Genomic DNA, 20,569 nt, shown 5'->3' on the forward strand with positions numbered 1-20,569 from the left:
CTGGCTCCATGTGCAAAGCAATCCAGTCCCCCCTCACCCCCACCACCAAGAACTAGGTCTTTATGGTGAGAAGCCTGCCTTTGTCAGGTCACAGAAATTCCTTTATAGCCACCCTCAAGCAATGGGTGTCTACTGGTCCCCTGTTGACATGAACTAAGAAAGACCAATTCTTTCCTGAACAAAGATGGTTTACTGTGAGATGACCTGAGGAGAGGTGTGGGCAGGTTCAGGGACCTTATTACAAATCGAAGGAGGTGATAGTCACGAACCCACTCAGCTAAGCCTTTGCTCACACCTGCCAGGCTCTTCCCTGTTTTCCGCAGCTTCTGAGATGACCCCAGTGATCTCCACTTTCTGGCCTTCATGTCCTGGAGGGATCCCTTCCCCTTGAGTAACTGTGTCTAAGCAACAGAATACCTCAGTGTTGGGGGAAATGTCCCAACCGTGATTAAATCTGACTTCAACCATGCTGGCAGACCCTCCCTTGCTGGCTGTGATGAAGCAAAGCCAGGGAGGCTTACGTGGCCAACAGCCAGCTCACGTGGAGAGCTTCACTACGGAGAGGGCAATGTGACAAGGAACCGACTGGGCTCCCCCCAGAAGCCAGTGAGGGGCTGAGGCTCTGAATCCTGCCAACAAACCCGTGAGGGAGCTTGGATGTAGACCTGTCCCCAGTCGAGCCTTCAGAGGAGACCCCAGCCCTGGCTGACACTGACTGCATCCTTTTGAGATGCTGAAGCAGTGGACCCAGCCGAGCTGTGCCTGGATTCCTGACCCACTGAAACTGCGAGCGTTTTAACTGGGTGTTGTTCAAAGCCACTAAGTTTGTGGTCATCTGTTATACAGCAATAATGAACACACCCATCTCCAGGCCATACAGGCACCAAACATGCGAAAAGCTGTTAGGCTTTATAACTGTATCTACCTTTTAAGAGTTCTACATTTTTCAGTAAAGAGTGTCATGCAAGTAAAAATATTTCCCAGAAAAATAAAAAGCATGACCTAAACAGTTACATATTTGGGATTGCTGGACTGTGAATGTCTAAGCAGAGTAACAAATGGCTCAATCTTCCTCCTCGGTCCAGATGCTGAGTGGGGTTATAGATCAAATGTCTGTGTCCCCCCAAAATTCATATGTTGAAATCCTAACCCCTAATGCGATGGTATGAAGAGGTGGGGCCTTTGGGAAGTGATTAGGTCAGGAGGGTAGAGCCCTCATGATGGGATTTGTGCCCTTATAAAAGAGGCCCCAGAGAGCTCCCTTCCCCCTTTCATCACAGTGACAAGACGGCCATCTATGAACCCGGAAGCAAGCCCTCACTAGATACCAAATCTGCCAGTGCCCTGGTCTTGGACTTCCCAGCCTCCAGAACTGGGAGAAGTGAAGTTCTGTTGTCTGTAAGCCACCCAGTCTATGGTGTTTTGTTATAGCAGCCCGAAAGGGCTAAGACAGTCCCTCATGCAACCAAAGCTTTTTTTGTTTTGTTTTGTTTTTGTTTTGCGGTACGCGGGCCTCTCACTGTTGTGGCCTCTCCCATTTTGGAGCACAGGCTCCGGACACGCGGGCTCAGCGGCCATGGCTCACGGGCCCAGCCGCTCCGCGGCATGTGGGATCTTCCCAGACCGGGGCACAAACCCGTGTCCCCTGCATCGGCAGGCGGACTCTCAACCGCTGCGCCACCAGGGAAGCCCACAACCAAAGCTTTTTAAAGCTAACACTTACTGCAGGCATACCATGAGCCAGGCATGGGGCTATATGCATTAGCTGTACTATTTCATTAGATCCACCCCAAATCGCTTGTAAGGCGGTACTATTAGGTCTAGTTTTCAGATACAGAAACAGACTCAGAGAGGCTGTCTGACTTGCTCAGGCTCACACAGCGAGCGGGGAAGGAGTAAGGCTGGGATTTAAACGTAAGTAGTCAGATTCCAAAGCCTTTCCTCTTCACACTTCTCTCCTGCCACAGGTACATTTCGTAAAATATCACCTCCCCTGAGGGGCAAAACCATGATTCCAGTTTCTTCACGGTACCCCACCCCCCGTCCCCTGCCAGTTTCCCCAACCCAAGGCAAGCACAGCTGTATCTGCCCCTGGTGCCCTGGGTTCCAGCTCACGGCGCCACAATTGCGTCTCCGATTGTGTATTACGTGGTCAGCACTCCTTCACACATTCGTCCTCTCTTTATGGAGCCTCTACTGTGCCAGGCTTTGTTTCAGGCACGAGGACACGCGAGTGAACAAGACAGACAAAAACCCCCACCTTCACAGAGCTGACGTTTTAGTGGGGGAGACAGACCATCAGTAAATCATCCAATATGGCATCATGCCAGGTAACTACAAAGGGTCTGGCGGGGGAGAACAGGGTAAGAGGGATGGAATAGAATTATGGGGACGGTATTTTAGATAGAGTGATCACAGAGGGCTTCCTTGAGGCGGTGACAACTGCGCAGAGACCTGAGACCAACATTTCAGGCAGAGGGCACAGCCTGTGCAAACACCTTGAGGTATGGTGCTGGGAAGGAGCCTGAGGAATCTGAGAGACAGCAGGGGGCAGGTATCAGGATTGAGGTGTGTAGAAGGCAGGCAGGAGGGTGCTCGGCAGGGCCCACATTATGTAGGGCCATGTGGGAACTAGGATTCTATTCTTTGTTCTTATGTAATGATAGCTCTTTGTCTGGGGGTCTTGCTACTCTCCTCACACCTGGTCAGTGGGAAGGACACGGGTCCCTTTAACCCGGCTCGGGACCCCCCTTTGGCCCGAGGGCAGGCTCTGCTGTCACCCTATAGAGCAGCCACAGCGTGAGACAGCAGACTTGGAGAGAGGACAGGAGGTGGTGGAAAAAGTGACTCACTGCCCCTCCTGGCAGGGGCCCCTCCCACTGCCATATCTGCTTTCTGTGTAACTGTGGAAAGCCCACACTCCTCCAGGGACGCAGGCCTGCCCCCAGCACAGAGGCCTCATCCTTCCCTTCCCCACACGCTACAAGTCAGGGAAAGCTCACCACCGCCCACCCTTCACCCGGGCCAGGCTTCCCCATGGCGTGAATATTCTAGACCCAGAGCGTAAGCCCCCATCAACGCCACACGGACATCGCCCAGATCGCTTCCGTGGCAGCTCCCTCCCGGTTCCTCTTGGCGGGCCACCCCCAGAGCTCCGTGTACTTCGGGCTCTAGAAATGTTTACTTTTGCATCTGCCAGTTCACAAGGCAATTATCGGTAACTGGATCCACAGCCCAGGAAATCTGACTTCATCGGGACACCGAAACCCAGGAAGGGAGACACTTTTGGGCCCTGGGCTGACCACAGACACCGCGGAGGGGAGCTCTGCACCGTGGCATCAGGTGACATCACCGCGGCTTGTGTCCGAGACGTGACGTAAGGGCAACCCCCAAGGACGCCAGACCCAGCATGTGTGTGAGAGGTTCCCCTCCGTCTGCCCACCAAACCCCGGTCGCTTCTATTTCTGGCATCAAGCGAAGATGGATTTGATGGTTGTGGGAAGGAATTAGCTGTTAACGGACTTGCCATAAACAAAGATTGATTTCCAATTCTATGGATTTTTGAGTGGAGGGGGTTTAAGGCGAAAGATTTATAAATTTATAAAATATGACTAACAGGGTTTGGCGGAGCCATTGCTAGCACCCTAGAAGAGCATGTAACCAACGAAACACCAGAAAAATTTCCACACCCCTCTGAGCAAACAGTATTTCAACTCTGTTCTTTACGCACACACACACACACGCACACACGCGCACACACACACACACACACACACACACACACACACACACACACATACAGTTCCTCTGAAACCTTTCTGAAATGCTTTCAGCAGAGCCACAAAAGCTAAGGCACAGATTAGCTAAAAGTCTGAAATCTTCAAGTTTATTTCGTGGGCACTTCCATTTCCTAAGATATGAAATAAATCGGCAAGGATTTCGAGGTCCTAACTGGTCCAAAAGGGACAAGAAGGACTAAAGCAGCTTAGGAGTGAAGGCAGTACTGTGCAGCAGGGCAGCACCCGGGTATGGAACCAGAGCCCTGAGTTCGAATCCTGCCTCAGCCCCTTTCTATTCGGGTCATGCTGGGCAGGTTCCATCTTATTTCCTTCTGGAAAATGGAGATAACAACGTTTAGCTTTTCACGTGTGTTTCGGGGAGGACTGAATAATGCTCTGTGTGTAGATGGATTCAGTAAAGTATAGGGATTGTGACAATTACACATCGGCTCATGCAAAGAAAAGCTTTAATCTGTTCCCACTTCCTCTAACTCATGGCTCAGAGTGCATTGTCCCAACGTCCAGACCCTGGAGACTTTGGGCCTGAGAGGTGGTGTCTGCAGGGACAGCTCTGAACTCCAGAGTCTCAGGCCCGAGTTCAAGTTTCTTACTAGTGGTGTGTCCTGCAGCAATAGCCTCACCTCTCTGAGCCTCGGTTTCCTCATCTGTCACATGGTGGGGATAACTTTCGCTCTCGCCAGTGACTGCTGTGAGGCTCTAACATGCTATTTATTACTAAAGTGTGAAATCAGGCCTCAGGTGGGTAAGAAAGCCAGTGCAGGAATTTGTCCCAATACGTCCTTGTAGGGGCTCCAGATTGGCCCCCACGAGCAGCTCTGACCCCGTGGCAGCGAGTCGGGCTGAGCGATGGCAGCCCTGTGGAGTTGAGCTCGGGTCTCTGCAGACAGAACTACAGGAAAGCTGGCCTTTAGAAGATGCTTCCAAGCCATGACAGCCCATTTGCAAGTCTTATACGAGATGTCAGATATTCCAAGTGGCTTCTATACCCTCCCCTTTCCCCGCCCCCTTGAAGGCTTCAACCTCAGCACTACAGGCATTTGGACCAGATCATCCTTGGCTGGGAGGCTGGCCTGTGCACGGCAGGGTGTTTAGCTGCATCCCTGGCCTCCAGCCACTAGATGCCGTCAGCACCTCCTGAATCGTAACAAACGAATCCCATAGTTGCCTTTACATTTATAGAACATATGCTCCTGTACATAAATGATACACGTTATTGCTTTTCATGCTTCAAACTTCATATGAATAAACTTTATATACAAAAATAAAATACTATGCTTTTGTCATTCTAAAATGATGTCTTGAGATTTGTCCATGTTAACAAATGTAGCTGTACTTGGTTTTCACTGCAAATATGGCACAAGGCACTTCTCTGTCCTCCTGTGGATGGACACTTGGATAGCTTCCTACATTTCTCTATTACACGTGTGTACACACAATGCTGAGATGAACATCCTTGAGCATGGCTCCTGTACATGGAGTGAGTTTTTCCACGGTATGTAGGGGTGGAGCTGGCTTTTCATAGGATATGTGTGTATACAATTTTATTCTCCACAGCAGTTGTATAAGAGTCGTAGAAATTTTAAAGTGAAGAGAGTGTCATGGGCCTTCTGTCCAAAAGTTACAAACTCTCAGCCTGTGGAGCCAGAAAAGTCTGCATAATAGTTGAACAATTAGTGCTAATAGTCACAAATGGGAAGATTTCACACAAAGTCTAGATTCAAAGCTTTTTGTGAAAAATTGAAAAGGTTGGCAATTTTGGGCCCAGAGGGCTGCAGAGTTGCTTCTTGAGGCATAAAGGAAGAGAAGAAATACCCCTGCTTTTCTCTCCCTCCTGCAGGGCCTCCCATTGGCCAAACCCAGCTGCTATAGGAGCCTGCAGGAGTCAGCCCTGCACTGGGTAACCTCATCCTCTTTCTGTGCCTCTTACACACTGCATGGTAGCCTCTTCTTTTTTTAAAAAATTAATTAATTAATTAATTTTTGCTTGCGTTGGGTCTTCGCTGCTGAGCGCGGGCTTTTCACTAGTTGCGGCGAGCAGGGGCTACTGTTCGTTGCAGTGTACGGGCTTCTCATTGCGGTGGCTTCTCTTGTGGAGCACAGGCTCTAGGTGCGCAGGCTTCAGTAGTTGTGGCTTGTGGGCTCTAGAGTGCAGGCTCAGTAGTTGTGGCACACGGGCTTAGTTGCCTGCAGCATGTGGGATCTTCCTGGACCAGGACTTGAACCCGTGTCCCTTGCATTGGCAGGCAGATTCTTAACTACTGCACCACCAGGGAAGCCCCAGCCTCTTCTACTTGATTGCGAGCTTCTTGAGAGTAGGCAGACGTTACTGGTCATCTCTATGCCTATAGGACCCGGCTGGCAGCCTGGCCGTAGCAGGAGTTAGGTCAACTTGTTAATGAGACATTAGGCCACTGGAAGGAACATGACAATGACACTTAACCAGCCCTTCACCTGTGCTAGGCACTTCATGAAAATGTCAAATCGCAAAGATAGAAAGAGTAAACATTTTACGTTTACATACTGTCTCCATCCTAACTCTAACTCTGCCGTTGAATAGTGAAAGCAGCCACAATTTACAAGTAAATGAATGGGCGTGGCTGCGTTGCAATAAAACTTTACTTACAAAAACAGGCAGGGGGCCAGGTTTGGCTCACAGGCTCTGGTTTGCAGCCCCCAATGCGGATCATAATGTAATCGGCGCCACCTGGGGTTGTGTTTTCCCAGCTGTTTGTGGGGACCCTAGAAGTCAGGCCAGCAGAAGAGAGTGCTGAGTTGCTCTGTGCTAAGGTACAGAGGAATTCAGAAGAGAAAGTTGCAAAGAGAGGGGAAGGGAGGAAAGAGGGAAGACGGGCTGGACAGCACAGGTGGAAAGAGGAGGCAGAACTGGGAAAGTGGCCGAGAGCCTTTTTCAGGTGAGGGAGGTCCAGTCCTGAAGTGTCAGTTGTCTTTGGTCCCTGAGATGTGAGTCCCTCCACTGAGCCAAACCTTCTGCCCTGCTCCCAAATGCCTTTTGAGAGTGTTTTGTATGTCTGTGTGAAAGTTAACCAAGAATTCGGTGCTCCCTCCAGTCGATGTGGCCTGAAACAGCAGGCGGCAGGATGAGCAAGCAGGTGAGACCACCCTAAGAGGAGCACTGTCAGCGAGACAGGAGACCGTGGACACTCTGGGGACCGTGGGCCTCAGGAGGTCGGCACAGGTGGAGGCAGGCTGGGGACCTTCCCCAAGCTGTGGAGTGGGGCTGGAAACAGGCTTTCTAGATCCTGTTAGGAGTGAGTTCACCTGTACAAATCTCAGGAAACCTTACCCCTGTTTACGATGACTGCTTCTCCCCCTCTCCTTAAAAAGGACTTTTAGGATCGCCCACCATTGTCCTACATCCCCTTTTTGGCCCCATCCACGGGCTGTGTTTCCAACTTCTCATTGAACTGGTAGCCTTTTCCCAGGGCCCTTTCTCTGAGCCACGGGTGGTGGGATCCGCAGCACTGCCCTATGTTCCCAACCTCTGCGCTGATCTTCTAGAAACCCCAACGCCCCATGTGTCTCCGATGTTAACACCATGACCCCGAGGTCAGGGCTGGCACGCTCATGTCCCTGAGTCCCAAGCGCCAGGCAGATCCCCAGCGCTCAGGGACCCCCCTCAACGGCTGAACAAACCCCCTCGGCTGAACAAACCCCACTTTCTCCTCCAGCTGCCTGGGGAGGGGGCCATTCTCAACCCGACCACAAAGGGGAAGAATCAGAAGTTCAAAGAGCTTAACCCAAAGTCACACAGTCCCAAAGTGGCAGAAATCGAAACAAATCCAAAGCCCAAACTCCTCCTATTATTGCCCAAACAGGTGGAAATTCAAAGTCATTTCTTCTGATTTTGGAATGAGCTTCGGTGCGTCCTTTGAATGAGGGCTGGGGGCTCGAGAATAACCTCAACCCAAGCTCTGAGGCCAGGTGGTCCAGAATTCAACTGGGGGAGGTGAGAGGTTTCCTCATCCTCATACTCTCCCCTCTACCTGGCCCCAGAATGCCCCCGCCCAGAGGACCTCGCTTGTCTGCAGCGGAAGTGGCCTTGCTTCTCCAAGAACTGTTAAGATAACAGATGCTGTGTTATTTCTGCTCGAAGCCAGCACCTGGGTTGATACAATTCAGCTACTTGGTGCCTTTTACAGAGTGGGGAGAAGGGCTGGAGGACAACTCGGCCTGGGCCAGTCAGTCATAGAATTCCCCACCTTAGACTTCTGCCATTATCTGTAACTTAGATGAGTCATCACTGAACTTTATTTGAAAAGCGTTACTTTGTTAAACATAAAAACTTAAAATCTACCCCAATCTTCACATCCCTTGTAGCTTTAAATCTTTTAAAAATTTTAAATGGCTCTTGCCGTCCTCAACCTCTGAGAGGCCCCGGTTAGGTGTCAAATTCAAGATGTTTCCAGAGTTAAACGAAAGCCAGTTTACGCAAGACCCAAGCCCATCACCAGTCAGCTAGGGCACAGACAAGCCTTTGTGACAAGCATTCCTAATCAGTTCCATCCCACCCCCCTCCAAAAGTCCTGAAAGAGTAAACAAGACATCAAAACAATACGAAACAGAGGCTCTGTGACTTCTTTGGGTCCCAACCCCTTTGCCTGTCTCATGGCTGCTCTGGGCCTCTCTGCAGGGAAATGTACAGAGATGCACATGGCATTTCATATCCAATCCCAGGGAGTCCCAAACTCCATCCATGGATGACTTTTAAGTCCCCCAGAAGCCTCAGACAAGGTTTTTTGAACAAGCAAGTTAAAAATAATAAGGAAATGTAATTCAGGATGCATGTGATGGTCCCCCAGTGGTAATAGCTGGGCTGTAGTCTGTTGGCCCCAAAGCCACTGGCTGGAAGTACAGCCTCTATGTGAGACGGATGTGGGTCCAATTCCTGTCCCTATGATATTGGGCAAATGACACCATCCTTCAAACGGAAACACGAATGGGACCAACCTCGTAGAGCTGTCAGAAGGATCGAGTTAATGTTTGTAAGGTGCATGGAGGGTACACCCTAAGTGCCCCATAAGATGCTGGCTCTCACCAGCATCATTGGTGCCCTTCCCCTTCCAGGGTCTGTGAGCCGAGGGATGCCCACTCCGGCCTCCAGCTCTGGCCCCCTGGGGAGGATGCTGGGCTCATCTCCGCAGAGCCACTAGAGGGAGCACTTGCCTTTCCTAACACGGCCAGACCCCTGACTCCCGACCCGGAAACTTCCTGCCCAACTGCAGCCCGGGACGGTGGGCGGTGGAAGTTGGGGGGTGCCCCCCTCCTGGCTGTTTCCCCCCACTTGGGACAGGCCTCTAATTTACAACTGAGTACCCTGGCCAGAGATTTCTTCTCTGCTAGAGTCAAGGGCTGGTCCTCCCTTCCTTCTCTCCCGTAGCATCCTAAGTTGTCACAGTGCCTCTACGGGTCCAGCCTGTGTAATAAACCACGGCGGGCTGGGGCCATTTTCCTCACTGGACACTCTGTCTCCCAGCCTGCCTCACAGCTGGGATGCCCGCCTGACTCGGTTCTGGTCACGGGCATAAATGCGGGAGCTCGCTGGGCCTTCTGGAAAAGGCTCTGCTTCCTGTTTGCTTTACCGGCATCCTCTGGGCCTCGGATGCTGGCAGCCGTGGTGGCCACTTTGAGACTGTGAGGTGACCAAGCAGAGAGCCGGCCTGGGCCCACCTCCGGACTTCCCATGCCTCCTAGAGAGGCTCTCACACCCATCAGCCCTTCTCACCCTCCCATGGCTGCCCGCTGCTCCCAGGATAAAATCCAAATGGAGGCCACTGGGCCCTTCCCTGACCTGGTCTCCTGACCCTTTCCTTCCTTCCTTCCGTCCTGCCACACCAGCCTTCTTTTCTGTTGCTCTGCAGCGTAAAGTCCATTCCTCCCTCAGGACATTTGCACTTGCTAATCCCTCCGTCTGGAAAGTTCTTCACCCAAATTGCCAATGGCTGGCTCTTGTCAGTCAGGCCTCAGCTCAGAGGCTCCCTCCCCAGAGGCAAGTTCCCTGCCCTCCCGCTTCGCCGCACGCCTTGCTCAATCTCTTCAGAGCACAAAGCACTGTCTGCAATTGCCTTGTTTATGTGACACCTGCTTACTGACCCTCCTCCCCATGAGAACCTGGAGGGCACAGTGTGTGGCACAGAGTAGGTCCACAAATCATACTCAATGAGTGAACGAATGTATTTTCTTTTTGTGAGATTTCCTTTGAGTAGGTTTCTGTTCTTTGCAATTATAAAATTCTCGACCAAGATAATTGGCAGCAAAATTAACCCCAAACAAACCACCAAACAAATGCTGCTCTGGATACAGCAGGTTGAGGGTTCTTCTCTCTCCTTCCCAACCTCTTTCCTTCCCTCCAGCACACACACCATCCCCATCTCCCCCCGCCCCACTACCCCCAGACATCATCTGTTTGTCTTACCTTTGATGTCATTCCTGGCACTGACACTCCCCTCCCGGGGAGGAGCCTTCCATTGAATTATGCTGTGAGTAGCAGCATCTCTCCCTCAGATGCCATCGAAATGCATGAATGGCTGGCTGCCCACGTGCCGTCTTAGCTCACAGGTGAACCCTGACTCCCCCAGCCGATGGCTTCTGGAAAAGTAGACAAACAGTGAACTTTTGCAGAGCTGAGACGCGTCAAAGGGCATGCTTTTAAAAGGGAAGGCTCACAGAGGAAATGTGAATCATGGCCCCCATCACACAGTTGTGTAAATTCAGGATTTGCTCACTGGGGTTCCTGTGAAAACTCAAGCTGGCCATCACGTTCATAAATAGCCCTGAGTAGCCAATGACCATCTCCCTTCCCTGCTCTGTGGCTAAAAGGCCTGGCCCTGCAGTCACACAGACCTGGGTGTGAGAACCGCTACAACCATGAGTCAGCTGTGTGATGTCTGGCCAGTCACTTAACTTCTCTGTGCCTGTGTTTCCTCATTCTGAAAGTGGACGTAACAATTGGAGCTACTTGATGGACTCAGAGGGAAGACAGTATGATCGCATGTGTAAGGAGGGCACATCTTGAATGCAATAAATGTTCTGTTTCGTGGGGGTCAGAAGAGGCTAGACTGTCAGAGCAGGAGCCTGTGCGGCTGTGTGGAATCTGTGCCCCTAGCTGTTACTACCAGGCACCCGGGCTCCAATGGGCGCCTAAGTCCCTCTCTTACAAGCTTGGCAATTCACTGGTTTACTTTCTGCCCTCAGACCACATGCATGTGTGCAATCAACAGATAGCTACTGAGCACCCTCTAGGGGCTAGCCCCAGCTCTGTCAGGTGCAGCAGGACAAAGTAGTTACAAGATCTGAATGCTAGCTAGATCCATCGCTCACAGCTGTGTGACCTTAGGGAGACACCCACCCTTCTCTGTGCCTTTGTTTCTTCACCTTTACAATGGGGATAATAATAGTACCTATCTCATGGGGGCCTTATAAGGATTGAGTTGCTGTATACACAGGACTTACAACAATGCTTGGGACACGGTGAGTGCCATCTAAGTATTCCTTATCCATGGCTGTTTGTAAAGCATGCTTGACTTTCCTGAGGGCTACACAGGAAGGTCTTTGAGGAGACCTAAGCTCCTTGAGAGCTGAATCAGCACCACTTAAAATCCACTGAGCACTTTCTCTAGCCACACGCTTTGTATCAAGGGTTGATAAGTTTTCTCTTCAAGGGCTAGATAGTAAATCATTTAGGCTTTGCAGGCCAGAGGCAAAGCTGAGGCTACTATGTAGGTACTTACATAACGGTTTAAAATGTAACCGTTTAAAAATGAGGGTGAATGAAACATTCTTAGGTCATGGACCTTAGAAAGAGCAACGGGCAGGTGGACAGAGTTGGTCTACCGGCTGTGGTGTTTTGAAGCCTGCTTTTTATCATTCAATCCCTACAACACCACAAAGTGAGCAAGTACTATTATTATTCCCACCTTAAGAGGTGGAAACATTGTCTCAGAGAGGTTGAGTGAGTTTCCCAAGGCCACACAGCTGGTAGATACAAAGGCAGGATCGGAAGCCAGCACTGTGTGACTCCGGAGCCCCCGGGGTTAAACACTATGCCTTTGGTGCTACATCAGCACCACAGCTGACCTTCCGCCTCCACCATCTGAGACCCATCATCCCAGAAGAGCTGCTTACTTCCTCTCTGAAGGTTCAAAGCAATTCTTATTACTACACAAGGGTAGTGGCTCAGACGAGCACAAAGGTACAAAAGTGAATCACACTGTATGGACACAGCAGCGTTTTTTTATTTTTGTTTTTCTTAAGAAGATGTTGGGGGTACGAGTTTATTAATTAATTAATTTATTTTTGGCTGTGTTGGGTCTTCGTTTCTGTGCGAGGGCTTTCTCTAGTTGTGGCAAGCAGGGGCCACTCTTCATCATGGTGCGCGGGCCTCTCACTATCGCGGCCTCTCTTGTTGCGGAGCACAGGCTTCAGACGCGCAGGCTCAGTAGTTGTAGCTCACGGGCCCAGTTGCTCCGTGGCATGTGGGATCCTCCCAAACCAGGGCTCGAACCCGTGTCCCCTGCATTAGCAGGCAGACTCTCAACCACTGCGCCACCAGGGAAGCCCCCCCAGCACCACTTATTGAAGAGACTGTCTTTTCTCCATTGTATATCCTTGCCTCCCTTGTCATAGATTAGTTGACCATAGGTGCGTGGGTTTATCTCTGGGCTTTCTATCCTGTTCCATTGATCTATATTTCTGTTTCTGTGCCAGTATCATATTGTCTTGATTACTGTAGCTTTGTAGTATAGTCTGAAGTCAGGGAGTCTGATTCCTCCAGCTCTGCTTTTTTCCCTCAAGTGTGCTTTGGCTATTCAGGGTCTTTTGTGTCTCCATACAAATTTTAAGATTTTTTGTTCTAAGTCTGTAAAAAATGCCATTGGTAATTTGACAGGGATTGCATTGAATCTGCTTTCGGTAGTATAGTCATTTTCACAATATTGATTCTTCCAATCCAAGAACATCGTATATCTCTCCATCTGTTGGTATCATCTTTCACTTCTTTCATCAGTGTCTTATAGTTTTCTGCATACAGGTCTTTTGGCTCCCTAGGTAGGTTTATTCCTAGGTATTTTATTCTTTTTGTTGCAATGGTAAATGGGAGTGTTTCCTTAATTTCTCTTTCAGATATTTCATCATTAGTGTATAGGAATGCAAGAGATTTCTGTGCATTAACTTTGTATCCTGCAACTTTACCAAATTCATTGATTAGCTCTAGTAGTTTTCTGGTGGCATCTTTAGGATTCTCTATGTGTAGTATCATGTCATCTGCAAACAGTGACAGTTTTACTTCTTCTTTTCCAATTTGTATTCCTTTTATTTTTTTCTTCTCTGATTGCCGTGGCTAGGACTTCCAAAACTGTGTTGAATAATAGTGGTGAGAGTGGACATCCTTGTCTTGTTCCTGTTCTTAGAGGAAATGCTTTCCGTTTTTCACCATGAGAATGATGTTTGCTGTGGGTTTGTTGTATATGGCCTTCATTATGTTGAGGTAGGTTCCCTCTATGCCCACTTTCTGGAGAGTTTTTATGATAAATGGGTGTTGAATTTTGTCAAAAGCTTTTTCTGCATCTATTGAGATGATCATATGGTTTTTATTCTTCAATTTGTTAATATGGTATATCACATTGATTGATTTGCGTATATTGAAGAATCCTTGCATCCCTTGTTTTTTAAATGTATCAACTCCACCAGATTCTGGCTTGTCAAAGTATTTGGATAGAAATCGAGTAGTTTTCCAACATAACTTTTATCAATTTCATGGAATCCTACATTTTTTTTTTTTTTTTTGCGGTACGCGGGCCTCTCACTGTTGTGGCCTCTCCCGTTGCAGAGCACAGGCTCCAGACGCGCAGGCTCTGTGGCCATGTTTCACGGGCCCAGCCGCTCCGCGGCATGTGGGATCTTCCCAGACCGGGGCACGAACCCGTGTCCCCTGCATTGGCAGGCGGACTCTCAACCACTGTGCCACCAGGGAAGCCCTGGAATCCTACATTTTTGGCAATATTTCCAGTTTTACTTTGTAATTGATATAGTATTGTCTGGTGCCACATCCAATACTGAGGACAAGCTTGACTAACAAATTTGGATAGGGACAGACAGCTGGTATGAAACAAGGAAGAATAGTTAATTAGGAGCCAATTTAAAAATGCTCAGTCCTTTTGTGAATATGTGTTATGGTAACTTCTGCTTCCCTGTACAAATTTATGCAGATGACAAGGACCCTGTGTAGGTGCACAGAGGAACATATATGTGATGGCTGGATCTCCAGCAGTCATTTTGGAGCATGAAGGAGAGGGCCACATTCTAGGGATGGTAAGCAGAAAGTTGGAAGGGACCTGAATTACCAAAGACTGTGGAACTACTACACCATCACTGGAGAACCTACCTCTAGACTTCTTTTCTGTGAGTGAGAAACACACTTCTATGTTTTTTCAGCCCACTGTAATCCTAAATGACCCCAAGTTCAGGCCAAACCCAGCTCCAGGACTCTGGGACTAGAGTATAAAGTTGTGGTTGTCCCCAGTGAGAAGGGTCACCAGACTACTCATGAGATAATATGGGGCCTGGATGAAGCTTCCTTTAAGCATTCTCACCATTCAAGCAAGATCAGACAAATGTGGGCTCATTGGCTTCCTAGGGGCCAAATGGACTTGCAAGTGAATGCTATTTACCCCCAGACAGTCTTAAAAAGATAATTAAATGTACGGGCCTTCAGGTGAGGTGTGATCTCAAAAACAGGCTGAAGGTTGGCCCTAGCCCACTCCTCATGTTTCCTGCCATGGCCCCTGTAGACTTTTGAGTTTGAGCCCACCCTATTACCATCCCAGACTCAGAGTACAGAGACTGTGTCTGTCTCGTTCATGGTGGATCCCCATTGTCTGGAAGAGTTCCTGGCAGATGTTTGGATCTCAGTGGATTTTCATTAGATGCCTGAACAAGGGAAGTAGGATGTGAGGCATCCAGGTGGCTGACTTCCCAGATGGTGTTCTGATTAGAAAGAAGGGGTCTATGGTTTGGAGGATGTATATACAGAAATATATAGAAAAGAGGCCTCTTAGAAACAATAGGAAGCTAGTCAAGCTCTTACACAAGCAAGGAGCCCACACTAACTCTAGTGGGCTCTGTAGGAGGCCAAAATAATCATCTAGTGACAGGAACAGCACTAACTGGTAAGTGCTTTAAAATGCTCTAAAATGCTGTTATTTCATATAAGTATTTAGTAGGTTCCTACTATATCCCTCCCCCACCACCAAGTTACATTAGCTTGGGTACAGGGTCCATAGGAGGCCTGCGGCATCACTTCTAATCTTAATGGGCTGCAAAGCCACATGCAACTGACCACATGGGGGCCCAGAGAGTCATGCAATGGAAGCCCTTGTGTGATGTGCACTGCTCAGCAGACATGCCCAACCTCAGGGCCTTTGCACCTGCAGTTCCCTTTACCTGGAGCAGGAATTGTCACGATTTTTTGTAAAGGACCAGAGGGTACATATTTTAGGCTTTGTAAGCCTTATGGTCTGTCACAACAACTCAACTCTGCCCTTACAGCTAAAAGCAGCCACAGACAGTGCACGATGAATGGGCGTGGCTGTGAGCCGATAAACCTTTATTTACAAAAACATGTGGTAGGCTGCATTTGGCCTGTGAGCTATAGTTGGCCGACCCCTGAAAGCTGCATGGCTCCCTCCTTTGCTTTTTTCAGCCCTCTGCTCAGATGCCCACCTTATCTCAACAGCTCCATGCCTGCCATCCTCTGCTCTTTAATTTTCCTTTACTTCCCTTCACATTATATGTTCATTTATTTATTGGTTCATCATCTGACTCCCCTTTTGGGAATGTAAGAGCCACGAGGGGGTATCCACAGCTCCTAAGAAGTGTTTGGTATATAGTAGACACACAAGAAATATTTGTTGAATGAATGAATCTTAAAGGACAATAACAATAAATAGAAATAACTAATGTTTTCTGCACGCTTCTGTTCTAGACCCTCTAAGACACACGTGGAAAGTATCACTTAATCTTTAGTAGCCTACAGTAGAGGATCTATTATTATAGCGCCTTTACAGATGGGGAAGCTGGGGCTCTGAGAGGTAAGTTACTTGCCATAACAGTGACATTGGCCATGAGAGCACGACAGCACGGGGCGTTAGAGCTGGCTAGGACCCGGAAGGTGAGTCCATCCCAGACCCGGCACCATGAAAACGCAGCAAGTGGGATGTGGAAGAGGGAGCCACATGCCTGAGGTCATACAGCAGGAAAGGGATGGAGTGGAATGAGGACCAGGTCCTCATTTGCCTGCTACAAGGCCGCACGGGCTGCAGTGTGTCCTGCAGGTACAGGTGGGCCGTGGACACCCCAGAGCTGCACTGCTCCCCTGGGTGATCTGCCCGTGGGGGGGGGGGGGGCTGTGACCTGCCTGTGGCCAGGGGGCCACGGGACCAGAGCTTCCTCTGGATGGGTCGTATCAGAGACAAACCATGTAGCCAGGCCCGCAGCCTCCCTGAGTTATAAACTACAGACGAAGCTGGATCATCTCAGTATGCCTTAGCCCCCAAGATGCTGAGACGTGAACTTCTATAAAGTGGACAATAAAAGCCGCGGAGAAGCCGGCCCAGGAATACTACCCAGCTCTCTGTCCTCCTGGAGCTGGTTGCGTCCCCCAACCTCCACTCCCCCTGCCGGCTCTGCAGGAGGGAGAGACCATCTACTTCTCCCTGGCACTCACGTCCATGAGCTTTCTGCAGAAAGGAGCACTAGAGGAAATTTCCCCTTCCGCGATTAATCCCTGTTTCTATTCCCAAAGAGCCTCTTAGGACCAAAGGCCAGAGCGTGCACACCCCCTGCCTTCACAGGGCCTGGCTGAGTATGTGGCCGGGGTTTCCTGCCCAGGCAGAGGTAGAGGGGATTCATTTGCTAGGGCCGCCCTAACACAGTACCAGAGACTAGCTGGTTTAGAGGACAGAAGTTTTTTTTCTCAGGATCTAAAAGCTAGAAGTCCAAGATCAAGGTGTCTGCAGGCTTGTTTCTTCCAAGGCCTTGCTCCTTGGCCTGTTGACAGCCATCTTCTCCCTGTGTCTTTGTCACATGGTCTTTCCTCTGTGCGTGTCTTGGATCAGGGCCCGTCCTAATGACTTCATTTCAACCTGATCACCTCTTTAAATACGATCTCCAAACGCGGTCACATCCTGAGGTGCAGGTAACCCTAATTACTTTCCAAAGGCCCCATCTCCAAACACCATCATACTGGGGACTCGGGCTTCAAAATAAGAATTTGGGGGGAACACAAAACCTTCAGTCAAGTCTTGCAAGCAACACAATCATAACAAAAATTCACTGGGATAGTCCAAAATCAAAGAGTATAGGGCCGGGGTCAGCAAATTATAGCCAGAGGGCCAGATCCTGCCTGCCACCTCCTTTTTTTTTTTTTTTTTGCGGTACGCGGGCCTCTCACCGTTGTGGCCTCTTCCGTTGCGGAGCACAGGCTCCGGACACGCAGGCTCAGCGGCCATGGCTCACGGGCCCAGCCGCTCCGCGGCATGTGGGATCCTCCCGGACCAGGGCACGAACCCGTGTCCCCTGCATCGGCAGGCGGACTCTCAACCACTGCGCCACCAGGGAAGCCCTGCCACCTCCTTTTGTAAATAAAGTTTGATCAGAACGCAGCCGCACCCACTTCTTTACATATTATCTGCATATTAGCTGCTTTCAAGCTATCACCGCTGAGCTGAGTGGTTATGACAAAGACCACATGGTCCACAAAGCCTAAAATATTGACTATCTGGCCCTTTTTGGAAAAAGTTAGCTGATCCCTGATGTAGAGGAACTTATTATTCCTCTCCAAGTGATATCTCAGCTAAATAAATTTCTGGGTTCTATGACACGCAGACATGAAATCAGATGCATTAATGATTTAAATGACGACGCTAAGCTGTGAAAGTGATAGAAGAAAATCTTTGAGGGTAATTGTATAATCTTAGGTAGGAGAGGACTTCCTAAAGCAAAACAGAAAGCAGAATATATAGGGGAGGAATATTTTATGTGCTTTACAGCCTTCATGACTAAAATTCGAAATATTTATACACCAAAAGATTCTATAAACAACATAAAAGACAAACGAGAGCCTAAGAGAGAAGCATTAATCTAAGACAACAGATGGTTTGTATTCCTAATATGCAATGAGTTACCGCACATCAAGAAAAATTCCAATCAACTCAGAATAGAAATGAACAAAGGCTATAAACAGGCAATTCACAGAAGAAATAAACATAGCCAAAAATAGGTAAAAAGATAGCAAAGCACACTCATAATTCCAAAGTGCAAATTCTGCCACGGTTACTAATTTTCAAAAAAATCTAACAAATTGGCTAAAACTGAGATCATGGATCATATTTGGCGTTTATCATGGAACTGGGAAATGACCTCCCAGATACTCTGCTGCTGGAAGTACAAAGTGGTCCAGCCTCTTTGGAGAATGATTTGACAGAATCAGTTTAAATGAAATACTCAAAGCCCCTTTTATCCCAAAATTTCACTACTAAGAATCTAGGCCTGAGTCAGATTTATGCTGGACAATGTTTGAATGGCATCACTGCAATGGTATGTGTTGTGCACACACGTGGTCACACGCACAGAAACCACCCAAATGTCCGTCAGTGGGGGTGTGGGTAAGATGCATTCTGGTACCCAATGGAAACTGGAAAAGTACAGAGCCATTCAACGGATAAGGCTGCGCTCACTGGAAGACTCCAGAAAAGCACATTTTAGGATAATGTTATGGCATGATTCCTTTCTTTTTTTTGGTAAACTGTAAGTGGCGTGTTTATAAATCATTACTTAGACTCATGCTCTCCGGGCTCTGGGTCCCACATTGTGAGAGGCAGAGGGTTTCACACACAAGCGGCCTGACTGCCGCCCCTCTGGCCAGCTGTGCCTGTGGCTCTCCTGGTCCTTGCCCCCCAGCTGACTGGAAGGGGATGGTGGTCAGGGGAGCTGAGCCCCAGCAAAGAAGTACACAGACTCCTGAAATAATGCCCCATTGGTTCTCCATCTCAGAGTCAAGAGACAGATTCCAAACCTCACTGAGTCCACGATGGGGGTGGGGACTTAGGAGCTGCTCCTGCACCTGGGGGCTCACTTGCCGGCATGATGCTTCCAGGGTGTCGGGAGCCCAGGTGACCACGCCATGGACCCTCTCCCGCTCAGTGCTTTGGGTGCTTCTCCTCAACCCCCTCCTCTCGGTTCTGCCTCTTCTCTTCCTGGCCAGCAATCATGGGTTGTTGTTGAGTCTCTGCTTTCTGTTCTCACCTGGGGGATGGGATGGAGGAGCTTCAAATTCCGAAGGTGGAGGAGAGAAAGGAAGGGAAAGCCACACGTGATGCTCAGGACTGAGGATGGGGAATCTCCGAAGCGGCTGGGTCTCTTAGGGGGTGGGTTAATCAGTGGGCAGCAGTGGGGATCAGGCCCCGTGAAGCCCACGGGCTCTTCACCATCTCTTCCTGCCTTGAGCTACATCATAAAACAATGCTCCTGTCCATCTGCCTTAAGCAACTCCAGACTCCAGAAAGGGGAGGCAAGTGGGAAAGAGGAAAAGCCCAATCCCACAACCCAAGCTGGTGTTGGGAAGGATACAGGCGCAGAGATACCTGGAGGGTGGGGCGGGATGTGGGTAGGAGGGTGATGGGCTGGGGGCATCTCCCTAGTGTCTCATCACCCAGGCTTTTGAAAGCTGTTTTCTAAACAGTACTTTTCATTTGGTCCTGTTAACTCCTCTTTTCTATTGACGCGTGTGTGTATGTTTTAAAAATTGCTACAGATATTCTGGAAAAGACTAAAACAAAAAGAATCCCCTTGATGTCAGACGGCAGTTCTGATTCTGAGGTTTTTGGGTTTTTAAAATAAATTTATTTATTTTTGGCTGCGTTGGGTCTTCATTGCTGCGCGCGGGCTTTCTCTAGTTGTGGCGAGCGGGGGCTACTATTCATTGAGGTGCACAGGCTTCTCATTGCGGTGGCTTCTCTTGTTGTGGAGCGCGGGCTCTAGGCGCGCGGGCATCAGTAGTTGTGGCCCACGGGCTCAGTAATTGTGGCTCGCGGGCTCTAGAGCGCAGGCTCAGTAGTTGTGGCACACGGGCTTAGTTGCTCCACGGCATGTGGGATCTTCCCGGACCAGGGCTCGAACCTGTGTCCGCTGCACTGGCAGGCGGATTCTTAACCACTGCGCCACCAGGGAAGTCCTGATTCTGAGTTTTGAGGCCTGATTTCCTGACTCTTCCGATTTAGCTAAGTAATCCAAGAAGCCTCTCCCTAGAGAGGAGACCAGATATTGCGAAACATTTTCTATAAAGGGCCACATGGTCAGTATTTTAGGCTCCTTGGGCCAAAGGGCAAAATTGAAGGTATTATGTTTTATATTACAAGATTAAAAAAATGAATCTCCATATATTTTAACTGATGAAATTCAAAATATTATAATAACGACCGAGTGCAATTTAAAAAATAATACATGTTTAGTAATAAGGAGAACGTCTGATGGGGGCAGGGTATTATTTCCTTTAGTGTCTCCTATTATTGAAATCAACTGCAAGTGTTTGTTTTTTTTTCAACCACTTAAAAATGTAAACCATCCTTAGCTTTCAGGGCGCACAAAACCCAGCAGGGGACTGGACTTGGTGGTTGGGCCATCGTTTGCTGACACCTAGGGTGGGTCACCCCAGACCCTCACGGGCCATTCCTGGAAACCTGTCCACTTCTCTGAAC

General features: G+C 49.1%; 1 long non-coding RNA gene across 11 annotated transcripts in view; it reads right to left on the minus strand.

Annotated features, from left to right (window-relative positions):
- The window catches only part of LOC113609585 (uncharacterized), a 162,096-nt gene that overhangs the window by 40,376 nt on the left and 101,151 nt on the right, over window positions 1-20,569 (minus strand). For all 11 annotated transcript variants that reach the window (XR_003428710.1, XR_003428702.1, XR_003428709.1 and 8 more), the window contains exon 3: window positions 10,234-10,406. This is a non-coding gene — a long non-coding RNA (uncharacterized LOC113609585). The remainder of the gene's footprint in view (window positions 1-10,233; window positions 10,407-20,569) is intronic.

Source organism: Aethalodelphis obliquidens, unplaced genomic scaffold (assembly GCF_003676395.1).
Source record: "Aethalodelphis obliquidens isolate GAN/ISIS:26980383/991018 unplaced genomic scaffold, ASM367639v1 scaffold57, whole genome shotgun sequence".
Lineage (NCBI taxonomy): Eukaryota > Metazoa > Chordata > Mammalia > Artiodactyla > Delphinidae > Aethalodelphis > Aethalodelphis obliquidens.